General features: G+C 39.4%; 1 pseudogene; it reads right to left on the bottom strand.

The window, feature by feature from the left end:
* Positions 1 to 308: 308 nt before the first annotated feature.
* Positions 309 to 13600, bottom strand: part of LOC109054075 — a 61862-nt pseudogene continuing 48570 nt past the window's right edge.

The raw sequence follows: 13600 nt of genomic DNA, 5'->3' as shown, positions 1-13600 counted from the left end.
TCAGTGGCAAGTAATCTGAACGTCGCGTATTTAAAGCTGAGCTCACAATGGCAGCTCAATCTATCCAAAGGGACACCACAGATTCTTAAAAAACATCGTTAAAAAATTGTATTTCAAAGATCGCAACAATCGCAGTTAATGTCAAACACTGAGATCTGCTCAGGTTGGGCAAAAACACATGGAAACCATCCTGTAAACGTTTCAGAGCAGCGTGTTCCTCGAACATAAAACACTATGCTCTTTAAAAAAAATCAAAGCAAAGCTTTTACCGAGAACACTGGGACGGCATCATAAAACATCTGCTTGCGTATCTGCTCTGTGCATTAAAGCTGTTTCCTCAACTGTTATTTCTCAGTGAAATAAAAATCTTAGATAATTGCATATAAAAACACTGTCGTCATGCAGTGAAGATTCCTCTAATAAACACTCACGGCTGAAGTGTGCATTCGCAAAAACATCTTTCGAATCTTCCAAGCTGAGGAGGAAACAATTCCATATGGCACGGCTGACGTTCCCTTCAACACAATATAGGAGCGACTTCATATAGTCTGACATAAAACACTGCATAGCCTAGATTATAAGAGTAAAGGAAAAGTGGGGTTAAAATAAAATCCCTTGATTCTTCTCTCAGGGCTTACAGCCATCAAAGCACCAGCAAACATCTTCCCCCTCTTAACCGACGATTGTCTAACTTTCACTTCCCTTTTGAAGCCTAGAAGCGGAGATTACAAAAATATTCAAGGAAACTTTCTGAAAGATGCATAGCTCATAAATCACATAGTTGGAGAAGCCCTGTTTTTATTGCCCAGTCTGCATGTTCCTGCAGGGATAGAAAAATCACATCGACTCTCCACACACACACACACACACACACACACATCTGTCCTGTCCGCTGTAAACGCCTCTCAGATGACGGACTCTGTATCTTCGGGCTTCACCTTGACCTCCGCGCCGTTCTTGCTCTCCAGCATCTTCTCGGTGGCTTCGGCCACCAGCTGCGCCTCCTTCCTCCTCCTCCGTGCCTCCACCCACCGGGATCAGGCACAGCATGGCCCACCGATGATCGGAGGAATGCCTGCCAGGTTAAAAACGCCACATCATAGCTGCCCAGACGGTCTCTCTGAGGAACCCTGCACACAAAACCAGACAGACGACCTTCTCAGCTACGCCAGATTTAAGGCCATTGCACACTGAGTCCCAAATTCTCATCCGAAATTTTGCAAGTTAAAGGTGTCATCGGATGCTCATTTTCCACAAGTTAATATGATTCTTTAGGGTCTTAAGAAAAAGTCTGTAATATAGGTTAAAATTTCTCAATGGTTAGTAAAACAAACACTCTTTTTACCCTGTCAAAAACAGATCTGCTCACAGCAAGCCATTTTTTTTATTGTGTGCCGTTTTAAATGCAAAATGAGTTAACCAAGATATTTCTGAAGCTGCATTTAGGGAGTGTTTACACAGACACTTTAATGCTCCTCAGAGGTGGCATGAATGCATTTACACTGCAATTACAGCTGTGCGTAGATGTCAATATAATGTCAGGTTTGACGTTGGACATGACGTCAGACAGATGATGCTTTTTGGTTGAAAATGAAAATCAGGTTGACGTCAGTATTTGACGCCAATTTGACATTGACTTGACACTGGATTTTGGTTACACAAAAAAAACAAAAACAAATATCATCATCAGCTGACATCGGTACTGGACATCAGTGTAACACTGACATTACCCCAGCGAACAGAAATTTTGTTATAAGAACGTTCTCCAAATATTCAGTGTTGGTTCTGAGAACTTAAAAATATTTCCAGTTTTCTTGACGTTACCAGGAACGTTTTTTAAAATGTATGATGTTCCTTAAATGTTCTTTTTTTCAACTTAATTTTGATTTAAAATTCAAATTTCTAGGAACGTTGATTTGTAACATTCCAAAAACATAAAAATATACCGTTTCCTTAATGTTAGTAGAATGTTTATTTAAAGGTTTGTATGATGTTCCTGAAACAATCTTTCAATCATTCAAACACCTGCTGTGAACAAGCACTGAAAGAAAGAGTAATAAGAACACAAACTACAACTTTCTTCAGCCACAGCCTTAGATGAACTGAAGATAAATGACATGAAATCTCTCAAGATCTGATTAAACAACTCCACAAACAGCATTACCAGCTTCAGTTATTACTAAGCAGATTGACTTTATTTTCTGTCAAACGTCTACCGAAGATCTTATTGAGAATTAACAGAGGTTTAGATGTTGATGTCTTATTGAAAATGTTTCGTTTGAGATCACCATCATGGAGATCAGTGTTTGCTTTAGTTGGGCTCTTGACCCTAGACTTTTGTTGAGTTGTTTCTTTTGCAGAAATTGCAGGTGTTTTCAGAAAACATTTCTGTGTTGATACAGCAGATCAACATGTTTGTTGTGATAACAGACATATTAAAGATTTAGCATTATAAGCATATTGAACATCTGCCTTTTATGCTGTTTTGCCTACTTTTGTTTTTGAAATATTATATGAGAATGAAGTAATAAACTCAAATGTGAATTTTTGTTGTTAACATTTCAGTGCGTTTATGTAAGATGTCCAAAACTATTTGGAAGTGTAACTCATCATACAAACCTCAACAATGGTGACAATAACAAATAAAAATTCAGCAATGCATTCTGGGAGCCATGGGTGTGTTTTGTATGCTGACATGAAGGTATGTCACCATTGTTTGTGTTTCATATGTCAAATGTTGATGTCTGTGAGTGTATTAATAACACAAAGTTAACAATGATAGTGTCTATACACTCTCAAACTTCAACATTCAGCATTTTAAAATGCAATAACAGCGTTAAGTTCTTTTACTTCACATTGGTGAGTTAATTAAGTCACTCTATGCATGCCAGTAATTTGTCTGTTATTAAAACAGACATGTATGCTGTTTTATCAACCAAGAAATGTTTTCTGAAAACACCTGCAACTGCTGCAAAAGAAGCACTTCAACAAAAGTCTAGGGTCAAGAGCCCAACTAAAGCAAACACTGATCTCCATGATGGTGACATCAAACGAAACATTTTCAATAAGACATCAACATCTAAACCTCTGTTAATTCTCAAGATCTTAAGATCTTAAGATCTTCGGTAGACATTTGACAGAAATAAAGTCAATCTGCTTAGTAATAACTGAAGCTGGTAATGCTGTTTGTGGAGTTGTTTTAATCAGATCTTGAGAGATTTAATGTCTTTTATCTTCAGTTCATCTAAGGCTGTGGCTGAAGAAAGTTTTATTTTGTGTTCTTATTACTCTTTCTTTCATTGCTTGTTCACAGCAGGTGTTTGAATGATTGAAAGAATTTTTCAGAAACATCATACTAACCTTTAAATAACATTCTACTAACATTAAGGAAACTGGATATTTTTTATATTTTTGGAACATTATGAATCAACGTTCCTAGAATGTTTGAATTTTAAATCAAAATTAAGTTGAAAGAACATTTTGAGGAACATCATACCTTTTAAAAAACGTTCCTCAAACGTCAAGGGAAACTGGACATTTTTTATGTAGCCCAGAACCAACACTGAATATTTGGAGAACGTTCTTGTAACAAAATTCAGTTAGCTGGGTAGATGTTGAATTGACATTGAATTTTGGTCACCTGATGTCACAACCAAAGTTTAACCAAATATCACCGTCTCATGGCATTGTGTGCCAGCTGGGTAGGGGCTGAGGTGGCTCTAAACTGGCATAATTTAGTCCAGCTTCTATGCGTCATTGCATCTTTACATTGAATGTTGAGCAGACACAGAGGACCTTTTAACCCTCTGGAGTCTAAGGGTATTTTTTGGGGCCTGGAGAAGTTTTTTCATGCCCTGACATTTGTGCTTTTTTCAGTTTCTTATAAATATCTAAATGGCTAAAGTCTAATCTCACTGTAATCGCACAAACTAGGCTATAATAATATGTGAGCAGCATGTATGTACATGATTGTGTTTTTTTGAGAAAAAAAATGTTATGCGTGGTTAGTGAAAAACTAAAATGTTAAATCACTTGAAAAAAAGGCAATAAAACACATATAGAAAATTGGTTCCCAGGAATTTTGAGAACTGGAGCTTGTAGCCTAGAATTTTTTTTTTCTAAATGATGTGAAAATCATCTTGTTTACTCACTTACAGAAAACAATATATTGATTTAAATTTTTCTAAGACACTTTTTGTTGGTAAAAGTCATATGCGAGTAGGCGTCAACTATCATGAATTCACACCTGAGAAGACAAAGTGAGCTGTGAGCTGCATAATGAGCCATTCAGTCAGCTGTGTCACTGAGAGGGATGAGTTACAAGAAAGAATGTGAGGACAAAATAAATCTATATAATTTTATGTTTGTAGTTTATTTAGAATATATTTAATTATCCCACAACATAATTTAATATTCACTTGTGAGTGCAGTTAAACAGTTTATTAGGAAAAATCAAAGCTGACTTTCAAACTGAATTTTTTGCATCATTACTCCAGTCACACAATCCTTCAGAAATCCTTTTAACAATCTTATTTTCTACAAAAAAACATTTATTGTTAGTATTATCATTATTATTATTATTATTATTATTATTATTATTATTATTAATGTTGAAAAGAGCTGAGAATATTTTTTTTTAGGTTTTTTAGGGGGGATAAATTGAAAGAACAGCAATGGATGTGATTGTTACATTTTTTTAAGTTTATTTTTTTGTTTATATTATTTACATCAAGCTTTTGAATGGTATAGTAGTGTATATTGTTATTGAAACTTCATAATATTTCACTTGATTATACATTTAGTCAGGAATTATAGTTTGGAAAAAGTCTTTGGAAAAAGTCTAACTAGTAAAAATGTTTACACGTTATGTGAAAACTAGTACAAGTATATAAATAAATAAAAAGAGACTTACTCATGTTTATGAACTCTGCTGAATAAAGCGCTTTCATTCTTTTTTTCTGAGGAAATCCAAATCTCAAATCCTCAGCCACATGACATCTTTTTGGGGTGATTTATGGTCTTATTCCTCTCATCGCGAAGCAAACAGTAAAATAATAAAAACTTGAAGAACAGTCTCGCTGCGTTGTCTTCTGTTGTGTGGGCGTATTCAAAGCCGCGCGCTTCAGTGAAACATTTGAATCTCAAAAGGCGCGCTCGGGCGCGCGGGGGCGTGGTCGCATTAGAAGATAATGAAGGGAGACGTGAAAAACGGACATCGCGGTTGTTTTCATATGGATTACTTTATCACAGAATATTTTGTTTTCAGCAGCACTTGTTTAGTTTAAAAGTAGACATGTCAGGCTTTCTATAGATATCTCTCTCATTTCTCTTCGTTGAGTATTCACTGAGTTACAGTTCATTTTAAATGACGCATTTGTATCTGAAGATCAGCGCAGACAAAGGCTGCAGACAGCACTCCTGTTTGTTATCTTTATTTTATAAGTGCACAAAGTTTTGTTGTTATTATGTCTGTATACAAAAAAAAGTAGACCCTTTACAGATTCGATTGATGTATTGCACTTATCTGTACGATCAAAATTGAAAGTGTAATTTAAGTTCTTTTTCGGGGTTATCAGGAGAAAATACCCCAAAACGCGTATACGCGTTAATCGACTCCAGAGGGGATTCGATTGATTTATTTTAATTTGTTGTAAATTAAGTTATTGTAAATGAGTTAAGATGTTGTAAATTAACAAATGATGCTGAATGAATTCACACATTTCAGGTGTCTTTTACATTTGAAAATGTTCAGAATTGGCATAAATGCATGTACACAGCAATTACAACTGTATACCTTAAAGGGATACTCCACCCCAAAATGAAAAATGTTTTGTCATTAATCACTTACTCCATCTGCCATCAGACGTGCAATCTGGGTTATATGAAGCCTGTCCTTGTGGCGCAGATATGGTGATAAGGAATTATTGAATAAAGTTGTTATTTTTTGTTTTCTTCGCTTACAGAAAGTGTCCCAGTCTCTTCATGTAACCCAGATTGCATGTCTGATGGCAGATGGATGATTCTGACCATGACTTTCAGACCCTTTTATGGACCTTGACACTGTTATTTACTTGGCAGTCTATGGGACAGTCCCAGGCCTCCCGGTTTTCATCCAAAATATCTTAAATTGTGTTCTGAAGATGAATGGAGCTTTTTTCAGGTTTGGAACGACATGGGAGTAAGTGAATAATGACTAAATTTTCATTTTGGGGTGGGTGTATCCCTTTAAGACTAGGTTCTGAGATGGTATTATTTAGTTTGGCTATTATGCTGCGTTATGTCTTTACACTGAATTTTGACCAGGCACAGAGCAGCATTAATTTGGCTGTAAAGACACTTTAAATCAACAAAATTAACACATTGGCCTTTTGAATAATTGAGTTGTGTGCCTGTTTCACACTGAAGTGTAGTTCAACTTTACCTAACTTTATTAGTGCCCAAGTACTAACTTTAAGAAATTAAATTTACAATAAAAAGAACAAAATTCAAAATTCTAATTTTTATAAACCAACATAAATGTTGATATGGCAATATACCAACCTCCTGAAGTACTAAAATATATATATATTTTTTACTTTTACAATATACTGAAAACCACCTTAAAACAGTTTGATAAGAGAATGACACGTGACGAATCAAAGCTCGTCACAAATATACTTCAAACAAACTATAAACACCATCACGGTAAAACATATGAAGAACTAAACTAAAATAATGCAATAATAATGTATTTAACAACATGAAATGTAACATAAAAACCTAATGTACAAAACTGATGACAAAAACTAAGGAAAAAAAGCAAATTCATTTGAAAAACGTAATGAGGATTCTAGGAATTTGTAAATTTGAGGATGACTTGTTCGGTTTCACTTCCACAAACTGCATATTTAACAGTTTTTGACTGTAAATTTACTGTGAAATGTTTCATAAATGTATATTTTAGTAAGTTAACCAATTAACATTATTACCATAGCTTTTACAGTGAAGAATGTGTCTGTGAGTTTCTCAGTCATTCAGATTTACACAGAATCCACATGGCAATGGATCAGGAAGTGTGTATGAGTTTTTTAAGAATCTCACGAGGATGTGTTGATCATTTGTAATGTTATTGTGCGGCTGGCCTCTTTTGAATGCTATGCGTGTGAATGTCTGAGGGCTCAGTGACACAGTACCGGCTCCGGCCAGAGGGCGGGTGGCATTACCTGCGATGGGAGGCCCGACGGTCATGGGGACAGACATCATGCCCAGGAGGAAGCCGATGGCCTGCGACACGTTCTGGGAGCCCACCAGCTCGAACGCGATGGGAGCCATGATGCAGATGAAGCAGCCGTCGAACAGACCCATGAGCAGACACACGGCAATGAGTCCACCGAACACATGACAACAGAGGAATCATCATGGACATAGCCGATCACCAGGAACGAGGACACCTGCAGAGACACACACAGAGAGTGAGTGTGTATGTGTGTGAGAGGTCGAGACAGGTCCAGACGGCTCTCAGATCAGTGTGTCACCTGCAGGAAGACTTTGTTGACTCCAGGGAACGTAGTCGGCCAATCCTCTCCGAAGAGCAGAAAGGACCACTCCAGACGTGATGCCAATACAGGTGAGCAGAATCTCTTTATTAGCATTCACACCGAAGCGCTACTCCACATGCGTCATCTGAGAGACACACAATGATCAGTGGGGAGGACAGCCTCAAAACTCCTGCATTAAAAACATCACTGAATTAAACATCATTCATGCGGCCATTAAGTTTCGTACTGACTTTTTTCCTCAGATGTCTGTATGTGTAAGCGCAGACGGACCACGAGACATCACTGATCTCAAAGAGAGACTGAACTCTCTCTCACACACACACACTCTCTCTCTCTCACACACTCAGTCACACACACAGACACACAATATACTCAGACCTATACCCTAAAATCTGAAAAGAAATGGTTTCTCTAACAACAGAAAAATATTCTGTTTTTTTTTTTAATGAATTTTTTAATGTCATTGTGGTAATTGCCTACACTTTATATTTACTGTCATAAAGAATAACCACTGTCGTCAGTACTGTCATTAGTATCATGGTAAATCATTTATGGTTACAGTTTCCAGAAAGAGTTTTGCTTGTGTCTGACGTGACACAGAGCACATGGTCTTTACAGATGCAGACTGGTTTTAGATATTTAGATATGAGACAATATTTTGAAGAATGTGAGTAACCAGATAGCTGTTGGTCCCCCCACTGACTTCCATATTATGGAGATAAAATACTAGGAAGTCAATGGGGCGCAAACAACTGTTCTTCAAAATATCTTCTTTTGTGTTTAACAGCCAAAGGAAACTCTGTAAGTACTTGTGGTAATATAAAACATTCATAGCCGTGATCGTGTTTATCAGATGGAGCGGAAGAAACTCTCAGGTCGTCAGAAGCATGTTCTGCCTGAAGAATCATACAGATATTGTTTATAAAAAAAACACCATTGGTGCATTTAGAAAGAAGACTCCCATGTTTCTCAAGCAATCGCTGCTGGTGTGTGTGTGTGTGTGTGTGTGTGTCTGTGTGTGAGAGTGTGAGTGCGTGTGTGTGTTGTGTGAGAGAGAGAGAGTGTGTGTGTGTGTGTGTGTGTGTGTGTGTGTGTGTGTGTGTGTGTGTGTGTGTGTGTAGGACACACAGGAACTCACCCGGAGTGAACAGGCAGGAAAAGGGGCCTGTTTTAGGGACTGTTCTGTTTACAGCACTCCAAGCAGACCACCTGGAACCCGCTTCCTGCACAGCACTTACGTGTGTGTGTGTGTGTGTGTGTGTGTGGTGTGTGTGTGTGTGTGTGTGTTGTGTGTGTGGTGTGTGTAAGAGCGACACATCACCCAGCCATTTGTCATGAATGCTCATTATTTATACTTACTGCCTGCCAGTGCGCGCACACACACACACACACACACACACACGCGCGCGCGCACACACACACACACACACATACATACACACACTCCTTCAGAGAGAAACACGTGAGCAGATCAGAACCGGAGGTCGATGCAATTAGTACAGAAGAGGACATGAACCATAAAAAACACAGGAGCAGATGTAGACGGGATCTGGGCATTCAGGTTCCTCCTCCCAAAACCTCCTCTGCCCACACCACACACACACACACACACACAGAGTTTCACTGTGTAAAAAAATGAAGAAGAAACATAATGCCTGGCAGGTCTGAACATCATCAGCAATGTCAACCTGGCTAACATCAGACGACGGTTTAAAAGAGAGTCTGTAAACCCAGTGGAATTGGTTGGTTTTTTACATTAATTGGTAATAAAATGTCATATGAATTTGTCATCAAAGTCACAAGTATAGACAAACACAATGTGCTTAAGCTAATGACACACACAATTATAATCTTTCATGTCTTTATTGAACACCTCCAATCAAACATTCACAGTGCTTTGGAAAAAGTAATGGAACTTTACCTTGTTGTTGTTAACCAGGACGATCCACAACTGATTTTTCTTTGTGTGTGAAGTTTCATGAGTCGGTCATGAGCCACTTGTTGTTAGGAAATATTATAATTGTTTGTGTGTAATTACTTACACACATTTAGTCTATACTTATGACTTTTAATGAACACTTTATAACCATTAAATGTAGGAAAATGTTTTTTTTTTCCAACCCATTTCAATGGCTTCACCCACCACATTAATTATAAATGTCTAATGTCCTTAAATACTGTGGTGTTTCGTCTTGAGCATTTAAAATATACAGATTGTGCTGCCATTAGTGTGTAAACCATATTGTTACATTTTAATACATTTTCATTCAGTTTTCACAAGCAATTTGGGATGCTTTCATTAGGAATAGACTGACTGCGTTTACAAGAGTCCATTAAAATTGACTCTATATCTTTACTTCGGGCAGTAAGTGTTGTGATGATGATTATATTAGCCATATGCTGAAAAAGTGGAGGCGTGACAGAGTTTTGAGCAAGTTTTGCGAGCTGCTTATACTTATGAACTCCTTGTGGCTGTTGTTGTTTTTTTTAAGCAATTTGTTATGGATCAAAAAACCTTCAATGGCTACTAAAGCTCAGTTATGAGAGTCTGTCTCACTGGAGGGACAGATTTGCAGTGTTTTTTTTGTGAATTGTGCTGATGATGATGGGTCATGAGTGACTGCAGGTGAACTACTAGGCCTTTAACTGCTGGATCAAGATCATAAAACCAATAAAGAATGGACTCTGATTTGCTAAAAGTGCTTGCATTTCTTGATGCTTCATCGCGCAAATGACTTCTGACCTCAGCAGCTTCAGCAACGACAACATCATGATGCTGTCAGAATCTCCTCTGTGTGTGAACAGATCACGAGGGGACCAGAGGTTGCCTTCAGAGACCAGTCAGCTACACCTTAAACTCTCTCACTGCACGCTATTCACCAACAAAAGAACACATTAACCCGTTCCAAACCAAATCACCTATAACAAGAATATATAACCACGTCTCAACCAAATGGCTTTAGAAAATAGAAGTGATGAAATGTGGTGAGCTGCAGGGATGAGGTGAAAACTACTGCAAATGATTATTGACAGAGGAGCTTGTCTCTGGTGGTCTGCCTACGAATGTTTAATGCCAAATTTTCTGAAAATGTTTCCAAGCAGGAGTAGGTTAAATTAAAAACAAACCAAAGGGCACCAGAAAACCGATCCCTGTGGGACACCAGTCTGTAAACCTAAGCCAGTTTTGATCGGCGTTATGACTTGCGAGATTGGGAGGAATAAAGGATTCAACAAGTCCTATAGATTGCAATCTACTCTAATAAGAATTTATGTGAAATATATTGAACGTTGCCGGTATATTTGAGACGATAATTAATATAGATACGAAGTCCTGAGTAGAAGTCGTCCAATAAGTCAAGGTGTAGGTCTCAGTACTAAGATGAAAAACCAAAAGTCAGACACCCAAATTAGGGTGTCTTGAAAAACATCCATTCAGTGATCCTTTTAAAATATATTATTTCCATAATGTGCTCTTTTTGTTTGAAGTTAGCTTAAGTGTGCTCTTTTTTACATAAGGGAACAGAAGCCACCAAAAGAACTTGTGGTTGAAAGATTCCAGCCACTGTTTTTGTTTTTCTGCTATCCTATAAAAAATGATCAGAAAAAGACGCGTGTCAGATTTTGAGCTTTAGTCAACCACACACAAGCACCTCAGACTGAGCTATCAGGCGCTTGCATGCTAACAGCCACGGCACTAGAGACTATGTCAACATAAAATACGTGTAAGAAAACACTTTCTGTTTGTTAAACCTGCTGTTGATCTGAAGTGAGTGGAGATAGCTGTGAGGACTTCAAAACAAACATCGCAACCCTGCGAGGCCAGGGTGTCCCCTAACCCTGTGGAACTTGCTTATGTTTTGATTGAACAGTGTCTAAGTGAGCTCTTCAGACCTTCTGGCCAGATGGACAAAGCCATACTGGGGATGTGTGTTTGTCCACCGCTAACCTCCTTGACCAGGAAAGAGCGGACAGGAAAAACAGCCAGAGGATTCCGGACAAGAGAGCCACGCTCCACAAGATAAACAACATCTTTCTCTTTCAGTGCTGCCCATCCGTCCCACCCTCTGGCGGGACAAACTTAACCTGAAGCAAAACATGTCTGGAGATACTACAATAACAGAGCCAAGTTTGCTGTGAGCACGGTCTGAGCTACGCCCAGTGTCCGCAGCATCAAATTGACTTTTATTTGGAAACCTCACAGCATAACATCCCCCATGCGGGAGTCGAGTACAGATGAAGAACCACACTGATACTCTGATGTGGCTCTCGGGGCATCTTAGCTAGGTTGGGATCATTCCAATCAATCTCAACCTGCATTAGACAAAACACGTAGATGTTTGTCTGTTCTCACACAAATCCACCATGCAACTGAAAATTACATTCATGTGAACTGCTGCTATGATGAGCTTTGAAGACGCTTGGCGCTCCAGTCCCTGTCAGTGCAATCTAAGTATTTACTCATAATATCTCTTCTGTGCTCTGCAGAAGAAAATAAAGGCTTAAATCTCGAAAAAAGTAAACCTCAACAAACAGTATGATCTTTGCGACTCGACGAATCCCTTTTGTGAAGATGTCAATAAAACAAACTGACTTTGACTTTCTAACTATCATAAGCTCGTCCAGACTGTAAATCAGAGCAAAAAGTTGTGGTTTGTTAGTGTATCTACCCTAAAGATATAGTTTCACAGATGGAAGTGCTTTTATAGATTGACTAATATTTAGCTGGAAGCTACAGTTTGAAGTTAAAAAACATCTTAATAATGGGATTTGTTTCAGCTTTTGTCTTCTGACAGACAATAACTATGAAACTGGAAGTGATGTGGATTACTTGTGGATTATTGTGATGTTTTTATCAGCTGTTTGGACTCTCATTCTGACGGCACCCATTCACTGCAGAGCATCCATTGCTGAGACACTGATACAATGCTACATTTCTTTACAAAACCTGATGAAGATACAAAATCATCTAAGCATCATGGATGGCCTGAGGGTGGAAAGTACACACATTATCAGCTAATTTACATTACTAATTATTCCCTTGAAGGCATACAGGTTTGGAAACAGCATGAGAGATGGCGGTGAGTGCTCACGCTTGAGTGAAACTATCTGTAATATTTTATGTGAAGGACATTCCTGAGGACGTTGTTAAGTCCAAATCAGAACAGAGGAAACTCAGCAACACTCACCAGATGAACGTAAGGCACGAAGTATACATACACCCCCCCCCCCCCCCACCCCCCCCCCCCCCCACAACACCCCCCACCCCCCCCCCCCCCCCCCCCCCCCCCCCCCCCCCCCCCCCCCCCCCCCCCCCCCCTCCCCTCCCCCCCCCCCCCCCACCCCCAGGGCTGCAGGGATCCAAGCGGCCCATATGCGGTATCCCACAGAGACCATCCAGATGTGGCACGTTTTAACACTCCCCTTGAGCGAGGGACAGCCGGGCCGCCCGACCTATGGCTGCTCGCTGACGGTTTGGGGCAGCAGGGGTCTGTAGGTGATAATCCCGCCAGCAGCGAGGATGAACATGAAGATGCTCAGCACACGCAGTGTGTGTAGGCGAGTCCCACGCTTCCCTTCAGCAGGCCGGTCAGCATGTACCGGGAGCCGTTGATGGTGAACACGCCGCTGCCCGCCGTCACGATGCCGTTCACCAGGCCAAGCTCTCCGCTTTGAAATAGTGACCCAGGATCACTTCAGACTTGGCTGATACGCAAGTGCTGCAGCCACAGGCTAAGACGATGCCGTAGGTGAAGTACAACGGCCCGAGAGACCTGCAGCAGAGAATGACGATCAGACCGCATTAGCTTCAAGGCACATTTTAAACCCCTCAATGCTACTATTACTGTAATGCTAGCAGTAATGCTACTATTAATGTAATTCAAAGCAAACCAGTGAAATTTCCCCAGTGAATAGTTTGTGCCTTACTAGTTTAATGTTCACTGTAGGATAAGTAATTACTAGGTTGATTCTCCTAAGGAGTGAATCCAGTGTAAAACTCTGTGATGCTTTCAAACCATTCATCTGTTTCTCTGACCAATGCCAGATGGAAAAATAGATTTTTT

This window comes from Cyprinus carpio, chromosome B20 (assembly GCF_018340385.1).
Source record: "Cyprinus carpio isolate SPL01 chromosome B20, ASM1834038v1, whole genome shotgun sequence".
Taxonomy (NCBI): Eukaryota; Metazoa; Chordata; class Actinopteri; order Cypriniformes; family Cyprinidae; genus Cyprinus; species Cyprinus carpio.
This window is presented reverse-complemented; position numbering and strand designations above follow the sequence as displayed.